This window comes from Mauremys mutica, chromosome 17, assembly GCF_020497125.1.
Source record: "Mauremys mutica isolate MM-2020 ecotype Southern chromosome 17, ASM2049712v1, whole genome shotgun sequence".
In the NCBI taxonomy this organism is placed as follows: domain Eukaryota; kingdom Metazoa; phylum Chordata; order Testudines; family Geoemydidae; genus Mauremys; species Mauremys mutica.
This window is the reverse complement of record NC_059088.1, coordinates 1,909,428-1,936,980: the sequence shown is the minus strand read 5'-3', so window position 1 is coordinate 1,936,980 and position 27,553 is coordinate 1,909,428. Positions and strand designations below refer to the sequence as shown.

At 50.1% G+C, this 27,553-nt stretch overlaps 1 long non-coding RNA gene across 2 annotated transcripts; it reads right to left on the bottom strand.

The window, feature by feature from the left end:
* Positions 1-11,891: 11,891 nt before the first annotated feature.
* Positions 11,892-23,500, bottom strand: LOC123352064. Of its 2 annotated transcripts, XR_006574096.1 has the most exons (8): positions 23,384-23,500; positions 22,265-22,294; positions 19,907-19,939; positions 17,546-17,576; positions 16,619-16,651; positions 14,588-14,617; positions 13,149-13,181; positions 11,892-11,925 (listed from the first exon to the last, which is right to left on the bottom strand). It is a non-coding gene; the product is annotated as an uncharacterized LOC123352064 (long non-coding RNA). The 2 variants fall into 2 exon arrangements; XR_006574095.1 differs by lacking the exons at positions 22,265-22,294; positions 23,384-23,500 and having other exon boundaries at positions 19,907-20,096.
* Positions 23,501-27,553: the final 4,053 nt, after the last annotated feature.

The following is a 27,553-nucleotide window of genomic DNA, read 5'->3' as shown; positions in this document are numbered from 1 at the left end:
TTTAAAATCACCGCAGATCCGGAGAGAGACATCTTTCTTCACTATTGGAACGATAGGAGTGGCCCATGAGCTATGGGTAACTGGTATTAGGACTCCATTGGTGACCAGGCGCTCCAGGTCTGCTTCAACTTTCCCTAATGGCATATGGCAGAGTTCGGGCTTTCAGATATTTTGGTGGACTGTCAGGTTTAATGTTCAATGTCACAGTGATTCCCTTCATACTTCCCAAATCATCTCCAAAAACAGCAGCATGTTTCCTTAGAATAGGGGTTAGACTGGTTTCTTCTTTAGTCATCCGGTGCACTTCTGCCCAGTTCAGTTGAATCTTCCCAAGCCAAGACCTACCCATTAAGGCTGGGTAGTTACCTCTCACCACAAACAGTGGCAATTTAGCAGCCTGTCCATTGAGCTCCACCTTAACATCAATAGTGCCCAACATGGGCACAGCTTCTCCCATATACGTCTTCAGAACAGTTTTTGTTGCCTTAAGCGGAAGATGCTGTAGCTTTTCTTTATACACAGTCTCGGAGACCAGCAAAACGGCTGCACTGGTGTCCAGTTCCATGCGTATAGGTTTGCCATCCAACAACGGGGTTACCCAGTATTCATGTGAGCCCACTGCCAAAGACAAAACATGCAGTGGCACTTCCTCTTGCGATGAGGTGTCACCTTAATCATCCTGGGTCTGCTCTAGGGTTCCTCTTTTTGTCGGCCAGACCACAGGCCTCTTTTTCTTTTGTTTACAGGCACACTCAATGTGTCCCGTTTTGCCACAGTGTCGACACACCAGGTCCTTACACCAGCATTCTGATGCCTGGTGACCCGGCTTACCACAGCGGTAACATTCTTGACTCTGCACCGTTTTGTGGGTCAGTTCTTGTGACACTTTTTGCACCCTAGGGGATGCACCGATGTATTGTGCCTCCCTTGTAGCCAGTTCCATGGAGACAGCAATATCAACAGCCTTCTGTAATGTAAGCTGAGCCTCTGTCAGTAGGCGCTTCCGTATAGCTTCACTGCAGAGGCCACACACTAACCTGTCACGCAGGGCATCATTTAACATCTCTTTAAATTCACAGTGTTCTGCTAGCTTTTTTTAAATGGCTACAAATTGTACAACTGTTTCATCTTCCTTTTGGTTTCTTTTGTGGAACCTATATCTTTCAGCAATTACCAGTGGTTTTGGGGAGAAATGAGACCCCAGGATTTCCACAATGTCACTGTAAGATTTAGTCTCAGGCTTAACAGGGTGCAGTAAGCTGCGTAGCAGAGAGTAGGTTTTAGCCCCTACAACAGTTAAGAATATTGGCACCTTCTTCGCTTCTGTAATGTCATTTGCAATACCAAAAAGCTCTAAATGCTCAGTATACACATGCCACTGCTCCGTATTCTCATCAAAAGGCTCCAGGGGCCTGGTCAGAGTAGCCATGATTTTTAGTTTCACTTTCACAGTCAGTGCAAACAAGCAGCTTTTTTTGTTTGTTTGTTCTTTACCTTGACTTCTACTTCCTTCTGTTACTGGAGCAGCACCAGGTTCCCACCATCGTCGCCAGTGTTATGTCCTAGGGGCAGCCGGTGTAGGAAGCAATCACTTGAGGCCAGAGAGCAGGCAGCTAACCAAAACCTCCATTTTATTTACAGATATACAGAGAGCTCACTCAGCCGGTTGAAACCGGCTGAGCTAACCCATAATAATCTAACTCAGTTGCCATAGCAACAAAAACCATGACAACCAAATACACAACACAACCCCTCCAGTGGAGCTATTGCTGCAGGCTGGTCGCAGATGGAGGCCTCAGTTCATGCTCCGCTCACACTTTCAAGGTTCTCTCAGCAGCCCTGAGGGGGAGACAGGGGGTTACAATCGCCTGGTGGTGTCACAGGGTGGGATTCTGGGCAGCAGGCAACAGGTCACCCCAACAGGTCACCCCAACTCCCCACTGCCCTTCCCTGCTATGCAGTGGGCAGCCGGCTCAGAGCATGTCTAGCTTGGGGGCTGCAGAGGAGGCAGCAGGAGCTGTGGGCAGGCGGCGCCGAGTGCCTCAGTGTGCGTCTGGGACAATGACCCGGGAGACACCATGAGTCCATGGGGCAGACTAGCCCCCAGTGCCTGGCCTGTACCAGAGCCCCCTGCCCCTGGGCATCTGCTGAGGTTGCAGAAAGGGCGAGCAGGGTCCCATTGGCTCAGGACGTGTCCGTGGGAGGCCGTGACATCCTCGGTGTGAAGGGGGCAGAACGTGCGTCACCCACAGGCTGCGTGCGGATCTGGGTCCCTTCATGGCCGGGGTCCCTTCACCTGCTGAGTTACCTGCCGAGTTCCCTGCAACCAAGCAAGAGGGATGAAAAGAACCGATTTATGCAATGTGCCAACGGATTTCACTCCTACCGACCCTGAGAGCTCTGAGGAACTGCACCCAGACACTCTGCACCCTCTTTGCCCAGGCCCTTATCAAACCGCTCCCTTCTGGGTAATGCCAGACATTGATCTTGGAAAGGAAAGGCTCTCACTGCTCCCATCCATGTTGTTTGCAGGCTGCTGCAGCTCCTGGGCTGTGAGATGCCCCTTCCAGCTCTGCTGTTGTGCAAGAGGGGAGGTATGAACTGGGGGATTCGCTCCCCAGCCTGCCAGGGCCCCAAACCGCTCTACGTGCCCGGAATCCCCCTGGCAGCACTGGCTGTGATGTTCCCAGGCTTGCAGCCCTACAGCATCCTGGGCCTACAGGCTCTGGCCTCCAGGGCAGCATGACAGGTGGGCAGCCCCAGATACATGGACCTCATGACCTCTGACCTCATGGCAAATATCAGCAATTTTAGGTTCTGCGCCAAATGGGAACCCAGCCGGGTTTTGAGCTAGCGACTCCTCCCGGCAGTGGAATCCCCGTTCCCCACACAGCTCTGGCAGCCGGGCCTGCTCCTGATCACAGCTGGGGTTAGGCACAGGGAGAGTCAGGCACTGGCAGTGCCAGGGATACGTTTGGACCCTGCAGTGCTGGGAGGGGGCTGGGCTGGCGCCCGGCATCGGCAGCGCTGAGGGGAAGAACGTTAGGGCAAGAGGCAAGAGCTGAGACCCATGGGCCGGGCCTAGTGGAGCTATTGCTGCAGGCTGGCCTCAGATGGAGGCCTCAGTTCATGCTCCGCTCACACTTTTGAGGTTCTCTCAGCAGCCCTGAGGGGGAGGCAGGGGGGTTACGATCCCCTGGTGGGGCCCCAGGTTGGGACCCTGTGAGGCAGCCCAGCGGGGTCCCACCTCCCTAAGCTGACACCCAACGATGTTACTGCAGAAAGGTCACAAGTTCCCCATCCCCTGGCTCAGGCCCAGCTCCCATCCAGCTCCCCCTGGGGCTCCCACAGCCCCCCCAGGCAGCAGGCAATGGGTCCCCACAACTCCCCACCGCCCTTCCTTGCCATGCAGCCAGCAGCCAGCAGGGGCAGAGGCAGGGACAGCCCTGCTCAGAGCACGTCTAGCTCGGGGGCTGCAGAGGAGGCAGCAGGAGCTGTGGGCAGGCGGCGCCGAGTGCCTCAGTGTGGATCTGGGACAATGACCCGGGAGACACCACGAGTCCATGGGGCAGAGGAGCCCCCAGGGCCTGGACTGTACCGGAGCCCCTTGCCCCTGGGCATCTGCAGCGGGTGCAGAAGGGGCGAGCAGGGTCCCATTGGCTCAGGACGTGTCCGTGGGAGGCCGTGAAATCCTCGGTGTGAAGGGGGCAGAACGTGCATCACCCACAGGCTGCGTGCGAATCTGGGTTCCCTTCATGGCCGGGTCACCTGCTGAGTGACCTGCCGAGTTCCCTGGAACTGAGCGAGAGGGATGAAAAGAACCGACTTGTGCAATGTGCCAACGGATTTTGCTCCTACCGACCCTGAGAGCTCTGAGGAACTGCACCCAGACACTCTGCACCCTCTGTGCCCAAGCCCTTAACAAACCGCTCCCTTCTGGGTAATGCGGGACATTGATCTTGGAAAGGAGAGGGTCTCACTGCTCCCATACATGTCGTTTGCGGGCTTCCCTCTCAGCTCCAGTTCCCATCTCTTCACCTGCACTGGGGGGAACCCAGGTGGGGAGCCTGGCCCCTGGCTCAGGAACTGCCCCCTTGCTACTCCCAGGCTCTCTAGGCATCCCGGGAGCCCTGCTGGCATCTGGAACCAGCTCCTCAGGCTGGTCACTCTCTACCAGCCGGGCAATCAGCTGCTCCTGGGGGAGCCTCCCAATGCTCAGCCTCTCTCCCTGCACAGTCGTCCCAGGTCCCTCTTAAGTTGCTGGCTATAGGCCATTTCCGTGCTGCTTCCTTCAATTCCCTCATTTTATCGCTGGCAGCCACTCACTGCAAAGTGCCTGCGCTCACAGCCAACTGTCTGACGAAGTGGGTATACGCCCATGAAAGCTCAGACTCCAATACGTCTGTTAGTCTATAAGGTGCCACAGGACTCTTTGTCACTTTTTACAGATCCAGACTAACACGGCTCCCCCTCTGATACTGTCTACATCCACCAACCATCCTCGGCTACCACGTTGTCACGGACTCACAGGTCGTGCCGACTCTTGGCCCCTACGGTCCCTGTGAGGAACCACCTTCAATGTGACAGGCTTCTCGGGGGTCCATTCTCTCTTGGGGGTTAAGTCCCTCCACCTCCTGGAACCACACCTCTCTGAGCCTTAGCACGTCTGTCTCTGCCATGGGCCCCCTCAGGGTGTCCACTCGCTCTGGACCTCTGGGGCACCACTCTTGTTGTGTATTTGGTTGTCATGGTTTTTGTTCCTATGGCAACTGAGTTAGATTATTAGGGGGATAGCCCGGCCAGCTTGGCCAGTTGAATGAGCTCTGTGTCTGTAAATAAAATGGTAGTTTTGTTAGCTGTCTGCTGTCTGGCCTCAAGTGATTTCTTCCTAAACTGGCTGCCCCCAAGGATATAACAAGTGGCGACGATGGATGGGATTCCGGTGCTGCTAAAAATCATGGCTATTCTGACCAGGCCAGTGGAACCTTTTGATGAGAATATAGAGCAGTGGCATGTGTATACTGAGCGTTTTGAGCTTTTTGTTATTGCAAATGACATTACAGAAGCGAAGAAGGTGCCAATATTCTTAAGTTGTAGGGGCTAAAACCTACTCCCTGCTACGCAGCTTACTACACCCTGTTAAGCCTGAGACTAAATCTGAGCCCTGGTCTACACTAAGGTCGGGGGTCGAACTAGGGTACGCGAATTCAGCTACGTGAATAACGTAGCTGAATTCGAACTACCCTAGTTCGACTTACTTATCCGTCCAGACGCCGCGGAAGCGAACTCCGCGGCTCCAAGGTCGACTCCGGCAACTCCTCCTGCCGCGGTGGAGTACCGGAGTTCGAACTAGCGCTTCCGGGGTTCGAACTATCGCGTCTAGATCAGACGCGATAGTTCGAACTCCGAGCAGTCGAACTCGCCGCATCGACCCAGCAGGTAAGTGTAAACGTGGCCTTACAGTGACATTGTGGAAATCCTGGAGTCCCATTTTCCCCCAAAACCACTGGTAATTGCTGAAAGATATAGGTTCCACAAAAGAGACCAAAAAGAAGATGAAACAGTTGTACAATTTCTAGCAATTTTAAAAAAGCTAGCAGAACACTGTGAATTTAAAGAGATGATAAATGATGTCCTGCGTGACAGATTAGTGTGTGGCCTCTACAGTGAAGCTATATGGAAGCACCTACTGACAGAGGCTCAGCTTACATTACAGAAGGCTGTTGATATTGCTTTCTCCATGGAACTGGCTACAAGGGAGGCGCATCCCCTAGGGTGCAAAAAGTGTCACAAGAACTGACCCACAAAACTGTGCAGAGTCAAGAATGTTACCGCTGTGGTAAGCCGGGTCACCAGGCATCAGAATGCTGGTGTAAAGACCTGGTGTGTCAACACTGTGGCAAAAAGGGACACATTGAGCGTGCCTGTAAACAAAAGAAAAAGAGGCCTGTGGTCTGGCCGACAAAAAGTGGAACCCTGCATACCCTAGAGTAGACCCAGGATGATCAAGGTGACACCTCATCGCAAGAGGAAGTGCCACTGCATGTTTTGTCTTTGGCAGTGGGCTCACATGAATACTGGGTAACCCCGTTGTTGGATGGCAAACCTATACGCATGGAATTGGACACCGGTGCAGCCGTCTCCCTGGTCTCTGAGACTGTATATAAAGAAAAGCTCCAGCATCTTCTGCTTAAGGCAACAAAAACTGTTCTGAATATGTATGCAGGAGAAGCTGAGCCCATGTTGGGCACTATTGATGTTAAGGTGGAGCTCAATGGACAGGCTGCTAAATTGCCACTGTTAGTGGTGAGAGGTAACTACCCAGCCTTAATGGGTAGGTCTTGGCTTGGGAAAATTCAACTGAACTGGGCAGAAGTGCACCGGATGACTAAAGAAGAAACCAGTCTAACCCCTATACTAAGGAAACATGCTGCTGTTTTTGGAGATGATTTGGGAAGTATGAAGGGAATCACTGTGACATTGAACATTAAACCTGACAGTCCACCAAAATATCTGAAAGCCCGAATTGTGCCATATGCCATCAGGCCAAAAGTTGAAGCGGACCTGGAGCGCCTGGTCACCAATGGAGTCCTAATACCAGTTACCCATAGCTCATGGGCCACTCCTATCGTTCCAATCGTGAAGAAAGATGGCTCTCTCCGGATTTGCGGTGATTTTAAAGTCACTGTCAACCCAGTGTTGTGTGCAGAGCAATACCCGCTTCCCCGCATCGATGACCTCTTCGCAGGCCTAGCTGGGGGACAAAAGTTCAGTAAGATTGATCTGAGTCAAGCATATTTACAGATGCACGTCGATGAAAAGTCCCAAGAGCTGTTGACTATTGTGACTCATAAGGGGCTTTATCGATACTGTCGCCTACCCTTCGGAATAACGTCTGCTCCCGCCCTGTTCCAGGGGGCTATGGACCAGATCTTGTGTGGCTTGTCAGGAGTTCAGTGCTATCTGGATGATATCCTGGTCACTGGAAGAAATGAAGAGGATCACTTAAAGAATTTAGAGGCTACCCTACAAAGACTGGAAGAGTATGGCCTACGAATTCGCAAAGACAAGTGTGAATTCTTCAAGCCCTCTGTTGAATATTTGGGACACATTATTGATTCACAGGTCTTCATAAGGCCCCTGCAAAAGTTAAGGCTATTGTGGAGGCTCCCCCACCTCAAAATGTAAGCCAGCTGCGCTCGTTTCTAGGACTACTGAACTATTATGGAAAGTTCATCTCACAGTTAGCCACACTGCTAAAACCACTTCATGAGCTCCTTGGGCAGAAAAAGGCCTGGAAGTGGACTGAAGCCTGTGATGTTGCATTTAACAAAGCTAAGGATGCATTGCTAAATTCTGAAGTTCTAACGCACTTTGATCCATCCTTACCACTGGGCAAAGAGTAGCAGAGGCTGGAGCTTGCCAGAGCCAGCGTGCTGCAGCCTGCGGCCCCACTGCCCAAGGGAGGCCGGGACAGACCGGGCTGCAGGGGCCAGGGCATTGGAATCCAGTGCCTGACTCTCCCGGTGTCTGACCCCAGCTGTGATCAGGAGCAGGCCCGGCTGCCAGAGCTGTGTGGGGAAAAGATTCCACTGCCGGGATGAGTCGCTAGCTCAAACCCCGGATGGGTTCTCATTTGGGACAGAACCTGAAATGCTGAAATGCAGACCCCAGCGACTGGTGACCTTGTGAGCGGGAGGCCCAGCTCGGGAGTCACAGCCGGTTCTGGCCAGTGGAGGGACAATGGGCTGCGGAGAGAAGACCCCGGTGACCTGACCAGCCAGTTTCAACCAGTGGGGAACAAAGGACGGATGGGAGGAGAGGCTGGAGTCAAGCAGGCCCAGGCAACCTGTCTACCTGGGACAGAAAACAAAGGACAAAGGTGGGACTTGGGGGACGGTGATATCAGATGCCCATCTGGAAGGAGGAGGTTTTCTGGGCTAGAAGGAGAGAGCTGCCAGAGCCCACCTGGAGGCGGGACAGTCCTAGATGTACGGTGCTGAGGGAGGCCAGGCCTGAGGCCCTGAGAGTTTCCTGTGCTGTGTTCAGACACTCAGTAAAGCCTCTTGTTTTATGCTGGCTGAGAGTCACTCCGGGCTAGAGAACAAGGTGGCATTATTCCCTCTGGGAGTGGAGGTTCTGGGAGTCCAGAGCGAGAGGACTCCATGAGGGTCTCGTGGCAAGAGACAGGCATGCAGAAGGCTTGGAGAGGTGCGGTTCCAGGAGGCGGAGGGGCCTATGGCTTAACCCTGAGAGAGAGTGGACTGCCAAGAAGGGTGTCGCACTGAAGGGGGTTCCTCCCAGGAACCGTACAGAGCCGAGAAAGCATGAGTCCTGTGAGTCTGTGACAGGCTGCCCTAGAGCCCAGACCCTGCCTGCCCTGGGCTCCATGACTCTGGGGCTCCCCACCTGTCCCGCTGCCCTGGAGGCCAGAGCCTGTGGGCCCAGGGTGCTGTAGGGCTGCAAGCCTGGGAACATCACAGCCAGTGCTGCCAGGGGGATTCCGGGCATGTCGAGGGGTTTGGGGCCCTGGCAGGCTGGGGAGAGACTTCCCCAGTTTATACCTCCCCCATTGCACAGCAGCAGAGCGGGAAGGGGCATCTCGCAGCCCGGGAGCTGCAGCAGCCCAGAAAAGTCACTTATGGGAGCAATGAGACCGTCTCCTTTCCCAGCGCAACGTCCTGCATTCCCCAGAAGGGAGCGGTTTGATAAGGGCCTGGGAACAGAGGGTGCAGAGTGGCCGGGTGCAGTTCCTCAGAGCTCTCGGGCGGGGTGGGAGCGAAATCCCTTGGCATGTTACACAGCTCAGTTCTGTCCCTCCCTCTCGCTCAGTTCCAGGGAACTCGGCAGGTCACTCAGCAGGTGACCCGGCCATGAAGGGAACCCAGATTCGCACGCAGCCTGTGGGTGACGTACGTTCTGCCCCCTTCACACCGAGGATTTCACGGCCTCCCTCGGACACGTCCTGAGCCAATGGGACCCTGCTCGCCCCTTCTGCACCCGCAGCAGATGCCCAGGGGCAGGGGGCTCTGGTACAGTCCAGGCCCTGGGGGCTCCTCTGCCCCATGGACTCGTGGTGTCTCCCGGGTCATGGGCCATCTGAGGGGCAAGCCCCATGGTCAGGCCCTTCGTGATGTGACAGGGAGACTCAGGTGGTGCAGCTGAGCCCTTCCCCCAGGCAGGGGCGGCTCCAGGCCCCAGCACGCCAAGCGCATGCTTAGGGCGGCATGCTGTGGGGGGGTGCTCTGGCGGTCGCTGGGAGGGCGGCAGGTGGCTCCGGTGGACCTCCCACAGACGTGCCCGCTGGTCCCGTGGCTCTGGTGGAGCATCCGCAGGCATGCCTGCGGGAGGTCCACCGGAGCCGCGGGACCGGCGACCGCCAGAGCACCTCCCGCGGCGTGCTGCCCTGCTTGGGGCGCTGCAATTCCTAGAGCCGCCCCTGAAGAGCAGGCATAGGGACCTCAAGACGGGCAGTGCCTGGGCTCTGTTCAGACTCTGGAGGCTTAAAATATGGAAGGCAGCAGCTGGGTCTCCCTGCAGCAGTCTGGTGAGTGGCCAAGAGGGGGCGCTCAATCCGAGCTGTGACAGCTGCTCCCTAACAGGTTGTGTGGGTGCTGCTGTTTGTGCTGTCACAATCCAGGAGAGTGAGGAGAGGGGCTCTGGAAGGAGCTACCACTGTTTTTCCCAACAGTGTTCGACAGCCGCCCGTCCTGAAATGCTCCAAACAGCAGCCCTGCATCCATGTGTTTTGCACACAAAGTTCAGAATTCCCCAACAGAAATGACAGCACTTGGGCCTGGTCTAAACGTGAGGCCGTTCAGCTCAACCTAATTATGTCAGTGTTCACACTGCAGCCTTGTCCTGCTGATGAAAGTGCCCTACTACAGCGATATCAGAACCCCACGAGAGGCGTAGCACTTGTGCTGGTGTAGTTAGGGTGACGCAGTGTCTGTGCAAACACTGTGTTACTTATATCAGCTGTTTGCTCTCTTGAGCCCGGCTACCCGGTTCCCCACTCCCAGCCAGGCTGCTGCCCAGAGGCTCCCCGCTTCCCGTTCAGGGAGTCAAGAACCCCGGGCAGCTGGCCCCTGCTCTCACTGGGGGTGATGGGGCGGGGGGAGGCAGCTGAGCTCCTGGAGGGGAGCTGCACGGAACCGAGAGCTTTGGCTCTCAGCCTCCCACCCTGCCCCTCTCTAGTGTGTGGAAGCGCTGCTGGTGAGGACACACACCACCGACAGGAGGAGGGTAGTCTGGACATCAGCCACCACAGTAATTACTAACATAGGGCTGAAGTGTAGACTTGCCCTTGGAATGAAGCAAATCCCGCCAGTCTGCAAGTAAAATTAATTTACAGAGGAACATTTTAAAAAGAAACAATCCCAAAGCTTTTTGTGCAGTTGCATTTATTTGTATTTTTGCAAAGCTCTTGGCATTCCCCAGGGCAACAGAGGGACAGAGCTCTTTGCCCCCTGTTACATCGAAAGACACCACAATCAATGAACAGCACAGTGATCAGTTAGAGTCCCAATCAGTAAGATTTATGATTCTCACGTGGCATTTGATTGGTCAGGAGAGGTGAGAGGCAGCAGCACGGGAAGCGTAATGGCATTGTCGATGGTTCATCAAATCTGGTTTCATCAGCGTGTCTCTTATTAATTCATCATTTCAGGTCCTGCAGGGCCAGGGAGAGATGGCAAACAGCAATTACAGTCCCAGTAACCCACTGGGAATAAGACAAGCACCTTCTCCCATACCCTGAAGGAATTCCACCCCTTTCCATCCCCAGCCAGCTGGGTGCATTTTACATCAGTGCCCTTTGCAAACTGTGTTATTGATAGACTGGGAAAGGGAGTCAGAGAGGAGTCAGAGCTCTGCCGATCAGCTCCTCCCTCTGCCCCAGCAGTGTGCAGCGGTGGGCAGGATGTGCTGGAGGCGAGGGAGTGGGAACGAGGGTGGTGCACGCGTGGGGGAGGAAGTGAGTCTGGCAAGAGCCCCTAGTGCAGAATTCACTTCAGGTTAGGTGAGTCACTTCCCCTCTCTGGGCCTTTCTTTCCTCCCTTTGCCTACCTTCATTTCGTCTGATCGGTCACTGTTAAATTCACCAGAATCACTTTACAGACTCTAAGAGTCAACTGCCTCTGGAGTATCTATGGGCAGAGCAGCACCAGCAGGGCTCAATGTGCCCCCAAACCACTAGGCAGACAAGGGCAGGAGTGATTTAGTGCTGCTCTTTCTCCGATATCGTTGAAATGATGCTGGTTTCGTGGCAGTGGCTGAGCCAAGCAGCTACTGGGGTGGGAAATTTCCCAGCTACCTGGTTGATTTCCGGCTTCCATTCTACTGAAATATTTCTTACATCCCCGCATGCTTCATTGGCTTCTATCTTAGGAAACCATTTTTTAAAAATGGGATAAATACTTTTCTGGTGTAAATGGGCATTCCTCTGTTGACTTCAGTGGCGCGAGGCCGATTTACATCTGCTGGGGTGCTGATTCCTGGTGTGGTTGAGACCATGTATACGATTGTCCCTGGTGATGCTATTATCCCCACTCCAGATGTGCAGAACGAGAGGGGTCCCAGTGAATCACAGCTGCCAGTGTGTCTGACTCCGCTGGGAACTGGTTCTTATCATGGCGGTAAAGAGCAGAGCCCACAGAGACCTAAGAAATGAGCTCTGGGGATAATGGGAGAACTGACACTGCAAAGAACTCCTGAATTAACTCAGACAACCCCCCTCTGGGATTTAGAAGCCCATTGCTCTGCCTTTTGCCTTAATCCTTTCACATCTGTCTAGGCTTTTCTGGCTGACCACTGGGCTCAGCACCGGGGTTTCAGAAGAGGTTCTGTGATAATATAAGACAGCCTGACAGCAAAGCAACTTTGAATACTCACCCGTGGAACTCTTCCAGAGACGCTCCCAGAACCCTGCAAGGAAATTGCTGGGAGTTACTTGATTCTGTGCTTTCTCCAATACCATCAAAATGTAACGGATTCCCTCACATTGTCCATAGCTGAACCACACCATGGCTACGCTAGGAGCACCTTGTCACTACAGCTATCCCGGTGCATTTTTGTCGCTGCAGTTTATTCTACTCTCTCCTGAGCAAAATAAGCTATGCAAGCAAAAGCACAGTGTTGCTGGTATAACTGTGTCTTACATGAGGGGCTTTTGCAATGTCAGCCAGGGACCAAACATCTTCCTACCCCAGACCAACACCACTGTGCCAGGGGAAGTCTGTCGTGTCCTGGCTCCTCAGGATGAGAATTGGAGCTGATTGGAATTTTTCCAGATGAAAAAAGCTGTTGATTGCTTTTCAAATTTTCCACCCTCCCTCCCACTGAAATATCTCGTAGATGCCCCCACTCACATGTTTCATTGTCTGCCATGTTCAGAAAATCTTTTTCAAGTGGGCCCAATTCTATTCTGGTGTAAACTGCCCATACTCTGTTGACGTCAGGGGAGACAGGCTGATTTCAATATGCTGGGGACCTGCTCCAGTGTATAGTTAAGAGTGTGTTTCTGATTGTCCATGGTGATACTATTATGCCAGGGCCCTGGAGCAGAATGACAGGATTCCCAGCGAATCACAGCTCCCGGTATGTATGATTCCAACTAGCAGGGGTGTGCACATGGGAGGGCAATCAGGGTCACAGCCACCCCCCAATAGTCATTGGGGACAGAAAACTTCTCTGGGACCGGGGCCGTGGAGGCAGGGAATATCAAGTTCCTGCCGGGGCTGGAGCTGGGTGGGTTGGGGTGGGAGGACAGCGAGATCCCCCTGGGGCCGGCTGGGGGAGGAAGGAGCGTGAGCTTCTGTGCCCCACCCCAAAAGGGGTTAAATTTAAATTCCTGCGCACGCCCCTGCGAAGTGGCAAGTGATTCTTCAGATGGTTCTAAAGAACAGGCCCACAGAGATGGAACAAACCGGCTATTAGTATTAGAGGAGAAATGAAACTGCATAAAACATGTAGATTAACTCCTGGATTAACCCCTTTGGGATTTAGAAGCCCACTGCGCTGTTTTTTATCCCAGTCCTTGCACATCTGTCCAGGCTATGCCAACTGACACTTCCGCAGGGTTTGGGCTTGCTAAGAGGGGCTGGGATAATATAAAACAGCCTGACAACAAAGCAAATGTGATTACTCACCCCAAAAACGCTTCTAGCTAGTCTCCCAGAAGCCTGCAAGGAAATTGCTGGGAGTTAATTGCTGCTGCTCTTTCTCCAATGCCATCAGAATTCCCTCTCATTGTCCATAGCTTAACCACACCACGGCTACACTAGCAGCGCCGTGTCAGTATGGTGATCCCAGCGTACTACTGCACTTTTGTCGGTGTAGCTTATTCTAGCTGTCTCTGAGCAAAATGATCTCTATGGCAAATGCACGATTTTGCTGCTATGAAAGTATCTCCACTAGGGACATTTGCTAGCAAAGCCACTTCAGTCTGATGTCAAATATCTTCGGTCCCCAAACCAACACCACTTTTCCAGCAGAAGTCTGTGGTGTAGAGATGTCTCCAGACAGCTCTGTGATGGGCAACGTTCCCACTGCCCTTCGTTCTCTGTGCTGGGATTAATCTCTAGAGTTTTACAGTTTCCCTACTGCTCGGGATAAGAATTCAAGCTGGTTAGAATTATTACAAAGGGATTTTTTTCTTGATTGACCTCCTGCATAGCACAGGGCACAGAATCTCAGCCAATACGATGATCAGATGTCCTGATTTAGTACAGACAGTCGTGATATTTGGGGCTTTTTCTTATATAGGCACCTATTACACCCCGCCCACTGTTCCGATTTTTCACACTTGCTTTCTGGTCACCCTATCACCCAATGATTCCTGCATGTAGCCCATAACTTCTGTTGTATTTCGAGCATGCCTTTTCTGAACATATCCCATCGAGATTTAAAGGCTTTCGGTGATTAAGGCCCTATCTCCATTGCCATTTTTCTTTGCAAAATTTATGTGGCCCGGGTTGAAAAAAACACCCCCCTACATGGCATAAGTTTTCCCAGCACAGACAGCACTGTGCACAGCGCTATGTTGGTGGGAGAGCTTCTCCGGCGGCTCATTGGGGGTGGTTTCATTACATCGATGGGAGAGCTCTCTGCCGTCTGCATAGAGCAGCTACACGAGAGATCTTACAGTGGCAGAGCTGCATCGGTACAGCCATGCCGCTGTAAGCTCTCTGGCATACACATTGTCAGAGACTTCACCGCATCCTGGGTTAATCGTTCCTAAGGTTAACGAATACTGTTAAAATTAGCACCTTCTCTCTTGATTCAGTTTGTCTAGCTTCGGTTTTAGCTTATTGGATCTTTTCTTCCTTTCTTTGATTAAAGAGCCATCTCCCATCAGAAGTCCCTTCCCACTGCAGTTATGTGTATACCAGGATCGAGTCACCTCTTAACTGTCTCTGTGGTCAATTAAATAAATTGCGCTGCTTGTCTTTGGACTCCCCGGGCTCTCTCAGCTAGCCTAACCTCTGTGCCCACCTCTGGAGGCCAATGGCCTTCCTATGCTTAATCTGATTTAAAGGTCCCAAACTAATGTAAAAGCCCCAAAGGAGAGTAAATTCTGAATACTCACAGAAACGTCCCCTCCAAGTCCTCCATCAACCTACAGGAAAAAAGCAAGTTACTAAAACATTAATTACTTGCTGCTGCTCTTTCTCTGGCAGCAGTGAAATGAAAATGATGCCCTGAAAGGAACTGGACTCAAACGGCTGCTGGTTGGGAAACGGGAGCCAGTGTGGTCTGGTGAAAAGGGAGCTGGGTTGGGAGACAAGAGCTCGGGGAGCTGTTCTGGGCTCTGCTGCTGAACTTCCCAGTGACTTTAGATGAGTCGCTCCCCCTCTCTGGGCCGTTCTTTCTTCTCTTTGCCTTCCTTCATTTCGTCTGATCGGTCACTGTTAAATGTACCAGAATCACTTTACAGACTCTCAGAGTCAACTGCCTCTGGAGTCTCTTTTGGCAGAGCACCACCAGCAGCGCTCAGTGTGCCCCCAAACCGCTAGGCAGACAAGGGCAGGAGTGATTTAGTGCTGCTCTTTCTCCAATCTCGTTGAAATGATGCTGGTTTTGTGTCAGTTGCTGAGCCAGGCAGTTTCTGCGGTGGGAAATTTCCCAGCTCCCTGGTTGATTTCCGGCTTCCCTTCTACTGAAATATTTCTTACATCCCCACGTGCTTCATTGTCTTCTATGTTAGGAAACCATTTTTTTAAAATGGGCTAAATTCTATACTGGTGTAAACTGGCATTTCTCTATTGACGTCAGTGGCATGAGGCCGATTTACATCTGCTGGGGAGCTGCTCCCTGGTGTGGTTGAGACCATGGATACGATTGTCCCTGGTGACACTATTATCCCCAGTCTAAAGGTGCAGAATGAGAGGGGTCCCAGGGAATCACAGCTGCCAGTGTGTCTGACTCCGCTGGGAAGTGGTTCTTATCACCATTGTAGAGAACAGAGCCTAGAGAGGCCCAACAAACTGTCTATTGGGATAATGGGAGAACTGACATTGCAAGGAACACCTGGATTAACTCTGACACCCCCCTCTGGGATTTAGGAGCCCATTGCTCTGTTTTTTGCCTTAATCCTTTCACATCTGTCTGGGCTTTTCCAGGTGACCACTGGGCTCAGCCTTGGGGCTTGAGAAGAGGTATTCAATAATATAAGACAGCTGGACAGCAAAACAACTGTGAATACTCACCCCAGAGACGCTTCCAGATACACTCCCAGAAGCCTGAAAGGAAATTGGTGGGAAATATTTGATCCTGTTCTTTCTCCAGTACCATTACATTTTAACTACTTCACTCACATTTCCCATAACTGGACCACACCATGGCCACACAAGCAGCACCTTGTCAAAGCCAACTGTGTTTGGTGTATTTATGGACAGAGCACCAGCAACAGGGCTGAGTGTGCCCCCAAACCGCTAGATAGAAAAAAGGCAGGAGTTCTTTAATGCTGCTCTTTCTCCAAGATCATTGAAGTGATGCTGGTGTCATCATAGTGGCAGTGGCTGAGACAGGAAGCTCCTGGGGTGGGACATTTCCCTGCCATGCAGGTGATTTCCACCCTGCCTCCCTCTGAACTATCTCCTACATCCCCACTTGAACGCTTCATTATCTGCCATGTGAGGAAACCCCTTTTAAAGACGCCAAATACTATTCTGGTGTTAACCGGCATTATTGTATTGATTTCAGTGGTGTGAGGACAATTTACATCTGCTGTGGAGCTGCTCCCTCCTGTAACTGAGACCATGTATATGACTGTCCATGGTGATACTACTATCCCCGCGCAAAGGTGCAGAATAACAGTATTTGCAGCCAATCACAGCTCCCAGTGTGTATGACCCCACTAGGGAGTGATTCTTAACAAGGGCATAAAGAACAGATCCCACAGAATCCCCAGAAAATGGCTACTAGTAGAATAGTAGAATTGACACTGCAAAGAACATCTGGATTGATACTGACAAACCCTTTGGGATTTAGAAACCCATTGCTTTGTCTTTTGCCCCAATCCTTGCACATCTGACCACTGGCTCAGGGTTCAGGCTTGCTAAGAGCCACTGCGAGACTAGAAAACAGCTTGACAGCAAAGCGAATTTGGAATACTCACCCCAGGAACGCTCCCAGCTAGGTCCTCCACAGCCTGTAAGGAGAAAGCTGGGAGTTACTTGATCCTACGCTTTCTCCAGAAGCATCAAAATATAGCTACTTCCCTCCCATTGTCCATAGCTTAACCACACCAGGAGCACCTTGTCAGTACAGCTATCCCAGCGTACCAGTGCGCTTTTGTGGGTGTAGGTTATACTAGCACATTCTGAGCTAAATATACAGGGGAAAATGCAGTTTTGCTGCTATAACTGTGTCTGTACTAGGGGCTTTTGTTAGCACAGCTGTGTCAGCCAGGGACCAAACCTCTTCACACACCAGACCCACACCACTATGCCAGGGAAAATCTGCAGTGTAGACGTGTCTCCAGACATCTCTGCCCTGGGCAACATTCCCACTGCCCTTCTTTCTCAGTGCCGGGATTAACGTCCAGAGTTGGGGATTTTCCTTATTGCTCAGGATAAGAATTAGAGCCAGTTCAAGTTTTTTTCACATGAATTTATTTATTTATTTATTTATTTGAAAAAAAATTGTCAATTGTTTTTCAATTTTTTCCCCTTTTTGGACAAAATCAGAAATGAAAAGGATCTGCAATTTCCTCATATAAAATTGCCACCTTCTTGCCTAGATTTTCACTCCTTATTTCCCTCTGGCTAGAGCTGTTTGAAAAATTGTGTGTTTTCGGACATTTTCCACACAAAATAATTGCCTGCGTCAAAATTTTTGAAAATGTTTTGAAAGTGTTTTTTTAAAAAGAAGCTGAAAAATTCTCCCTGTTACTTTCTCACTGAAAAGGGGAGGTTAAACCTGGGGGAAGGGGTGTGTGAAGAGAGATGGACGATTAAGAACCAAAACTTTCCCCATGTTTTGGTTTTAATTCTTTTTGTTAAAACATCAACAAAAAATGGGCAACAGTAATGAATACTCATACCAACAGCGCCTTCGACTGTGTCCACAGCAGCCTGTAAAGAAAAATCGAGGAGTTACTTGATCTGCGCTTTCTCCAGTGTTATCACAATGTAGCTGATTCCTTCACAATGGCACTACTCCATTTTCGGGGCGGGGTTGGGGGAGGATGTTGATGATTTAGACTTTAGAGACATCATTTCCCCTCTATGTGTGTGTCTTTCTTCTTCTCTCAGCCTTCCTTCATTCGGTTGACCAGTCACTGTTTTATCTACCAGAATTGTTTAGGGGAGTCAAAGCCAACTGGGTTTGGTGTATTTATGGACTGAGCACCAGCAACAGGGCTGAGTGTGCCCCCGAACCGCTAGATAGAAAAAAGGCAGGAGTTCTTTAATGCTGCTCTTTCTCCAATATCATTGAAGTGATGCTGGTGTCATCATAGTGGCAGTGGCCGAGACAGGAAGCTCCTGGGGTGAGACATTTCCCTGCCATGCAGGTGATTTCCACCCTCCCTCCCTCTGAACTATCTCCTACATCCCCCACTTGAACGCTTCATTATCTGCCATGTGAGGAATCATAGAATCATAGAATCTCAGGGTTGGAAAGGACCTCAGGAGGTCATCTAGTCCAACCCCCTGCTCAAAGCAGGACCAAACCCAACTAAGTCATCCCAGCCAGGGCTTTGTCAAGCCTGACCTTAAAAACCTCTAAGGAAGGAGATTCCACCACCTCCCTAGGTAACCCATTCCAATTCTTCACCACCCTACTAGTGAAAAAGTTTTTCCTAATATCCAACCTAAACCTCCCCCTCTGCAACTTGAGACCATTACTCCTTGTTCTGTCATCTTCTACCACTGAGAACAGTCTAGATCCATCCTCTTTGGAACCCCCTTTCAGGTAGTTGAAAGCAGCTATCAAATCCCCCCTCATTCTTCTCTTCTGCAGGCTAAACAATCCCAGTTCCCTCAGCCTCTCCTCATAAGTCATGTGCTCCAGCCCCCTAATCATTTTTGTTGCCCTCCGCTGGACTCTCCAATTTATCCACATCCTTCTTGTAGTGTGGGGCCCAAAACTGGACACAGTACTCCAGATGAGGCCTCACCAGTGCTGAATAGAGGGGAATGATCACTTCCCTCGATCTGCTGGAAATGCCCCTACTTATACAACCCAAAATGCCATTAGCCTTCTTGGCAACAAGGGCACACTGTTGACTCATATTCAGCTCTTCGTCCACTGTAACCCCTAGGTCCTTTTCTGCAGAACTGCTGCCCAGCCATTCGGTCCCTAGTCTGTAGCAGTGCATGGGATTCTTCCGTCCTAAGTGCAGGACTCTGCACTTGTCCTTGTTGAACCTCATCATATTTCTTTTGGCCCAATCCTCTAATTTGTCTAGGTCCCTCTGTATCCTATCCCTACCCTCCAGCGTATCAACCACTCCTCCCAGTTTAGTGTCATCTGCAAACTTGCTAAGGGTGCAGTCCACACCATCCTCCAGATCGTTAATGAAGATATTGAATAAAACTGGCCCCAGCACCGACCCTTGGGGCACTCCACTTGATACCGGCTGCCAACTAGACATGGAACCATTGATCACTATCCATTGAGCCCGACCATCTAGCCAGTTTTCTATCCACCTTACCGTCCATTCATCCAGCCCATACTTCTTTAACTTGCTGGCACGAATACTGTGGGAGACTGTATCAAAAGCTTTGCTAAAGTCCAGAAATAGCACATCCACTGCTTTCCCCTCATCCACAGAGCCGGTTATCTCCTCATAGAAGGCAATTAGGTTAGTCAGGCATGACTTGCCCTTGGTGAATCCATGCTGACTGTTCCTGATCACTTTCCCCTCCTTTAAGTGGTTCAGAATTGATTCCTTGAGGACCTGTTCCATGATTTTTCCAGGCCAAATGCTATGCTGGTGTTACCCGGCATTACTGTATTGATTTCAGTGGTGTGAGGACGATTTACATCTGCTGGGGAGCTGCTCCCTCGTGTAACTGAGACCATGTATATGACTGTCCATGGTGATACTACTATTCCCGCCCCAAAGGTGCAGAATGAGAGCTTTTGCAGCCAGTCACAGCTCCCAGTGTGTATGACCCCACTAGGGACTGATTCTTAACATGGGCATAAAGAACAGATCCCACAGAATCCCCAGAAAATGGCTACTAGTAGAATAGAAGAATTGACACTGCAAATAACATCTGGATTGATTCTGACACACCCTTTGGGATTTAGAAACCCTTTGCTTTGTCTTTTGCCCCAATCCTTGCACATCTGTCCAGGCTATTCCAACTGAGCACTGGCTCAGGGTTCAGGCTTGCTAAGAGCCACTGCGAGACTAGAAAACAGCTTGACAGCAAATCGAATTTGGAATACTCACCCCAGGAACGCTCCCAGCTAGGTCCTCCACAGCCTGTAAGGAGAAAGCTGGGAGTTACTTGATCCTACGCTTTCTCCAGAAGCATCAAAATATAGCTACTTCCCTCCCATTGTCCATAGCTTAACCACACCAGGAGCACCTTGTCAGTACAGCTATCCCAGCGTACCAGTGCGCTTTTGTGGGTGTAGGTTATACTAGCACATTCTGAGCTAAATATACAGGGGGAAATGCAGTTTTGCTGCTATAACTGTGTCTGTACTAGGGGCTTTTGCTAGCACAGCCGTGTCAGCCAGGGACCAAACATCTTCACACACCAGACCCACACCACTATGCCAGGGAAAATCTGCAGTGTATAGACGTGTCTCCAGACATCTCTGCCCTGGGCAACATTCCCACTGCCCACCTTTCTCAGTTCCGGGATTAACGTCCAGAGTTGGGGATTTTCCTTATTGCTCAGGATAAGAATTAGAGCCAGTTCAAGTTTTTTTCACATGAATTTATTTATTTATTTATTTATTTGAAAAAAAATTGTCAATTGTTTTTCAATTTTTTCCCCTTTTTGGACAAAATCAGAAATGAAAAGGATCTGCAATTACCTCATATAAAATTGCCACCTTCTTGCCTAGATTTTCACTCCTTATTTCCCTCTGGCTAGAGCTGTTTGAAAAATTGTGTGTTTTCGGACATTTTCCACACAAACTGATTGCCTGCGTCAAAATTTTTGAAAATGTTTTGAAAGTGTTTTTTTAAAGAGAAGCTAAAAAATTCTCCCCGTTTCTTTCTCACTGAAAAGGGGAGGTTAAACCTGGGGGAAGGGGTGTGTGAAGAGAGATGGACGATTAAGAACCAAAACTTTCCCCATGTTTTGGTTTTAATTCTTTTTGTTAAAACATCAGCAAAAAATGGAAAACAGGATTAGAATTTGAGCTGGTTGGAATTTTTCCAAATGAAAAAAGTTGCTGATTGTTTTTCAAATTTTCCACCCTCCCTCCCACTGAAATATCTCGTAGATGCCCCCACTCGCATGCTTCATTGTCTGCCATGTTAGGAAACTCTTTTTCAAGTGGCCCAAATTCTATTCTGCTGTAAATTGCCACTACTCTGTTGACTTCGGTGGAGAGAGGCTGACTTCCACATGCTTGGGATCTGCTCCATTGTATAGTTAACAGTGTGTTTGTGATTGTCCATGGCAATACTATTAGCCAGCACAGCCATGTCGGTCAGAGATCAAATATCTTCAGCCCCCAGACCGACACTGCTATGTCAGCAGAAGGCTGTAGTATAGACATGTCTCCAGACAGCTCTGTGATGGGCAACGTTCTCACTGCCCTTCTTTCTCAGTGCTGGGATTGACCTACAGAATATGGCTGCTCGGGATACGAATTCGAGCTGGTTAGAATTATTACAAAGGAATTTTTTGTCTAGATTGACGTCCTGAATGACACAGGGCACAGAATCTCACCCAATGATTCCTGCATCTAGTCCATAACTTCTGTTCTATTTCAAGCATAACTTTTCTGAACATATCCCATCGAGATTTAAAGACTTTCAGGGATGAAGGCCATATCTACACTACCATTTACGTCAGCAAAACTTGATGTCGCTCAGCGGTGCAAAATAAATACCCCCCAGAGAGAGACACATTTCGCCAGCATAAGCGGTAGTGTGCACAGCACTATGTTGGTGGGAGAGCTTCTCCCACCGCTTGTTGGGGGGTGGTTTAATTACATTGACCGGAGAGCTCTCTCCCGTCGGCATAGAGCGGCTACACGAGACTTTCCTGGTGACTTTAGATGAGTCGCTTCCCCTCTCTGGGCCTTTCTTTCCTCTTCTCTTTGCCTTCCTTTATTTAGTCTGAACGGTCACAGTTAAATCCACCACAATCACTTTACAGACTCTCAAAGTCAAGTGACTTTGGAGAGCAACACCAGCAGGGCTCACAGTGAATTTTCTTCTACACTAACCTCCTGCATAGCCGAGGGCACAGAATCTCACCCAGAGATTCCTGCATCTAGCCCATAACTTCTGTTCTGTTTAGAGCAAAACTTTCCAAAAGATAGCCCATCGAGATTTAAAGACTTTCGGTCATTAAGGCCATATCTACATTACCATTTACGTTGGCAAAATTTACGTCGCTCAGGGGTGTGGAAAAAATACCCGCGTGAGTGACATATGTTTCACCAGCATAAACAGCAGTGTGCAGAGTGCTGTGTCGGTGGGAGAGTTTGAAGTCCCCGGGCTCTCTCAGCTAACCTGACCTCTGAGCCCACCTCTTGAGGCCAAAATGGGGTTCTTACGTTTCATCTGACTTAAAACTAATGTAAAAGCTCCAAAGGAGAGTAAATTCTGAATACTCACAGCCACGCCGCCTCCAAGTCTTCCAGCAAGCTACAGGAAAAAAGCAAGTTACTAAAACATTAATTACTAGTCGCTGCTCTTTCTCTGGGAGCAGGGAAATGAAGATGATGCCCTGAAAGGAACTGGACTCAAATGGCTGCTGGTTGGGAAATGGGAGCCAGTGCGGTCTGGTAAAAGGGAGCTGGGCTGGGAGACAAGAGCTTGGGGATCTGTTCTGGGCTCTGCTGCTGACTTTCCTGGTGACTTTAGGTGAGTCGCTGCCCCTCTCTGGGACTTTCTTTCCTCTCTTTGCCTTCCTTCATTTCATCTGATCGGTCACAGCAAAATGCACCAGAATCACTTTACAGACTCTCAGCATCAACTGCCTCTGGAGTATCTATGGGCAGAGCACCACCAGCAGGGCTCAACATGCCTCCAAACGTTAGTAAGAAAAAGGCAGGAGTGATTTAGTGCTGCTCTTTCTCCAATACCATTGAAATGATGCTAGTTTTATGGCAGTGTCTGAGCCAGGCAGCTCCTGGCGTGGGAATTTTCCCAGCTACCTGGTCGATTTCTGCCCTCCCTTCTATTGAAATATTTCCTAGATCCCCACGTCCTTCATTGGCTTCCATGTCATGAACCCTCTTTTTTCAAATGGGCTAAATTCTATACTAGTGTAAACTGTCATTTCTCTATTGACTTCAGTGGCACGAGTCCGATTTACATCTGCTGGGGAGCTGCTCCCTGGTGTGGTTGAGACCATGTATACGATTGTCCCTGGTGATGCTATTATCCCCACTCCAGATGTGCAGAATGAGAGGGGTCCCAGTGAATCACAGCTGCCAGTGTGTCTGACTCCGCTGGGAACTGGTTCTTATCATGGCGGTAAAGAGCAGAGCCCACAGAGACCTAAGAAACGAGCTCTGGGGATAATGGGAGAACTGACACTGCAAAGAACACCTGGATTAACTCAGACACCCCCCTCTGGGATTTAGAAGCCCATTGCTCTGCCTTTTGCCTTAATCCTTTCATATCTGTCTAGGCTTTTCTGGCTGACCACTGGGCTCAGCACCGGGGTTTCAGAAGAGGTTCTGTGATAATATAAGACAGCCTGACAGCAAAGCAACTTTGAATACTCACCCGTGGAACTCTTCCAGATACGCTCCCAGAACCCTGCAAGGAAATTGCTGGGAGTTACTTGATTCTGTGCTTTCTCCAATACCATCAAAAGGTAACGGATTTCCTCACATTGTCCATAGCTGAACCACACCATGGCTACGCTAGGAGCACCTTGTCACTACAGCTATCCCGGTGTATTTTTGTCGCTGCAGTTTATTCTACTCTCTCCTGAGCAAAATAAGCTATGCAAGCAAAAGCACAGTGTTGCTGGTATAACTGTGTCTTACATGAGGGGCTTTTGCCATGTCAGCCAGGGACCAAACATCTTCCTAACCCAGACCAACACCACTGTGCCAGGGGAAGTCTGTCATGTAGACATGTCTCCAGACAGCTCTGTGATGGGGAACATTCCCACTGCCCTTCTTTCTCGGTGCTGGGATTAACTTCCAGAGTCTGGCAGTTTCCTGGCTCCTCAGGATAAGAATTCGAGCTGGTTGGAATTTTTCCAGATGAAAAAACCTGTTGATTGCTTTTCAAATTTTCCACCCTCCCTCCCACTGAAATATCTCGTAGATGCCCCCACTCACATGTTTCATTGTCTGCCATATTCAGAAATTCTTTTTCAAGTGGGCCCAATTCTATTCTGGTGTAAACTGCCACTACTCTGTTGACGTCAGGGGAGAGAGGCTGATTTCAACATGCTGGGGACCTGCTCCATTGTACAGTTAAGAGTGTGTTTGTGATTGTCCATGGTGATACTGTTATGCCAAGGCCCTGGAGAAGAATGACAGGATTCCCAGCGAATCACAGCTCCCGGTATGTATGATTCCAACTAGCAGGGGTGTGCACATGGGAGGGCAATCAGGGTCACAGCCCCCCCCCCCCCCCCAATAGTCATTGGGGACAGAAAACTTCTCTGGGACCGGGGCCGTGGAGGCAGGGAATATCAAGTTCCTGCCGGGGCTGGAGCCGGGTGGGTTGGGGTGGGAGGACAGCGAGATCCCCCTGGGGACGGCTTGGGGAGGGAGGAGCGTGAGCTTCTGTGCCCCACCCCAAAAGGGGTCAAATTTAAATTCCTGCGCACGCCCCTGCGAAGTGGCAAGTGATTCTTCAGATGGTTCTAAAGAACAGGCCCACAGAGATGGAACAAACCGGCTACTAGTATTAGAGGGGAAATGAAACTGCAGAAAAGATGTGGATTAACCCCTTTGGGATTTAGAAGCCCATTGCTCTGTTTTTTATCCCAGTCCTTCCACATCTGTCCAGGCTATTGCAACTGACACTTCCGCAGGGTTTGGGCTTGCTAAGAGGTGCTGGGATAATATAAAACAGCCTGACAACAAAGCAAATGTGATTACTCACCCCAAAAACGCTTCTAGCTAGTCTCCCAGAAGCCTGCAAGGAAATTGCTGGGAGTTAATTGCTGCTGCTCTTTCTCCAATGCCATCAGAATTCCCTCTCATTGTCCATAGCTTAACCACACCACGGCTACACTAGCAGCGCTGTGTCAGTATGGTGATCCCAGCGTACTACTGCACTTTTGTCGGTGTAGCTTATTCTAGCTGTCTCTGAGCAAAATGATCTCTATGGCAAATGCACGATTTTGCTGCTATGAAAGTATCTCCACTAGGGACATTTGCTAGCAAAGCCACTTCAGTCTGATGTCAAATATCTTCGGTCCCCAAACCAACACGGCTTTTCCAGCAGAAGTCTGTGGTGTAGAGATGTCTCCAGTAGGGTGACCAGATGTCCCGATTTTATAGGGACAGTCCCGATTTTTGGGTCTTTTTCTTTTATAGGCTCCTATTACCCCCCACCCCCTGTCCCGATTTTTCACACTTGCTGTCTGGTCACCCTAGTCTCCAGACAGCTCTGTGATGGGCAACGTTCCCACTGCCCTTCTTTCTCTGTGCTGGGATTAATCTCCAGAGTTTTACAGTTTCCCTACTGCTCAGGATAAGAATTCAAGCTGGTTAGAATTATTACAAAGGGATTTTTTTCTTGATTGACCTCCTGCATAGCACAGGGCACAGAATCTCAGCCAATAGGATGATCAGATGTCCTGATTTTGTAGAGACAGTCGTGATATTTGGGGCTTTTTCTTATTTAGGCACCTATTACACCCCGCCCACTGTTCCGATTTTTCACACTTGCTTTCTGGTCACCGTATCACCCAATGATTCCTGCATGTAGCCCATAACTTCTGTTGTATTTCGAGCATGCCTTTTCTGAACATATCCCATCGAGATTTAAAGACTTTCGGTGATAAAGGCCCTATCTCCATTACCATTTTTCTTGGCAAAATGTATGTGGCCCGGGGTGTGAAAAAAACACCCCCCTATGTGACATACGTTTACCCAGCACAAACAGCAGTGTGCACAGCGCTATGTTGGTGAGAGAGCTTCTCCCGCCACTCGTTGGGGGTGGTTTCATTACATCGATGGGAGAGCTCTCTCCCGTCTGCATAGAGCGGCTACACGAGAGATCTTACAGTGGCAGAGCTGCATCGGTACAGCCATGCCGCTGTAAGGTCTCTGGCATAGCCATTGTCAGAGACTCCACCAAATCCTGGGTTAATCGTTCCAAAGATTAACGAATACTGTTAAAATTAGCACCTTCTCTCTTGATTCAGCTTGTCTAGCTTCGGTTTTAGCTTATTGGATCTTTTCTTCCTTTCTTTGATTAAAGAGCCATCTCCCATCAGAAGTCCCTTCCCACTGCAGTTATGTGTATACCAGGATCGAGTCACCTCTTAACTGTCTCTGTGGTCAATTAAATAAATTGCGCTGCTTGTCTTTGGACTCCCCGGGCTCTCTCAGCTAGCCTAACCTCTGTGCCCACCTCTGGAGGCCAATGGCCTTCCTATGCTTAATCTGATTTAAAGGTCCCAAACTAATGTAAAAGCCCCAAAGGAGAGTAAATTCTGAATACTCACAGAAACGTCCCCTCCAAGTCCTCCATCAACCTACAGGAAAAAAGCAAGTTACTAAAACATTAATTACTTGCTGCTGCTCTTTCTCTGGCAGCAGTGAAATGAAAATGATGCCCTGAAAGGAACTGGACTCAAACGGCTGCTGGTTGGGAAACGGGAGCCAGTGTGGTCTGGTGAAAAGGGAGCTGGGTTGGGAGACAAGAGCTCGGGGAGCTGTTCTGGGCTCTGCTGCTGAACTTCCCAGTGACTTTAGATGAGTCGCTCCCCCTCTCTGGGCCGTTCTTTCTTCTCTTTGCCTTCCTTCATTTCGTCTGATCGGTCACTGTTAAATGTACCAGAATCACTTTACAGACTCTCAGAGTCAACTGCCTCTGGAGTCTCTTTTGGCAGAGCACCACCAGCAGCGCTCAGTGTGCCCCCAAACCGCTAGGCAGACAAGGGCAGGAGTGATTTAGTGCTGCTCTTTCTCCAATCTCGTTGAAATGATGCTGGTTTCGTGGCAGTGACTGAGCCAGGCAGCTTCTGGTGTGGGAAATTTCCCAGCTCCCTGGTTGATTTCCGGCTTCCCTTCTACTGAAATATTTCTTACATCCACACATGCTTCATAGCCTTCTATGTTAGGAAACCATTTTTTTAAAATGGGCTAATTTCAATTCTAATGTAAATTGGCATTTCTCTGTTATCCCCACTCCAAAGGTGCAGAATGAGAGGGGTCCCAGTGAATCGCAGCTGCCAGTGTGTCTGACTCCACTGAGAAGTGGTTCTTATCACCATTGTAGAAAACAGAGCCTAGAGAGGCCCAACAAACCATCTACTGGGATAATGGGAGAACTGACACTGCAAAGAACACCTGGATTAACTCTGACACCTCCCTCTGGGATATCCCCCTCTGACAACCCCTACTGAAATATCTCGTAGATGCCCCGCTTGGATGCTTCATTGTCTGCCATGGTAGGAAACTCTTTTTCAAGTGGGCCCAATTCTATTCTGGTGTAAACTGCCACTACTCTGTTGACATTGGGGGAGAGAGGCTGACTTGCACATGCTGGGGACCTGCTCCAGTGTATAGTGAAGAGTGTGTTTGTGACTGTCCATGGTGATACTATTATCCCACGGCCCTGTGGAGCTGAATGCCATGGAGGCAGGGAATATCAAGTTCCTGCCGGGGCTGGGGTCGGGTGGAGGGAGGGTGGCAGCGAGATCCTCACGGGGCAGGTTGGGTGAGGGAGGAGAGTGAGCTTCTGTGCCCCCCACACCCA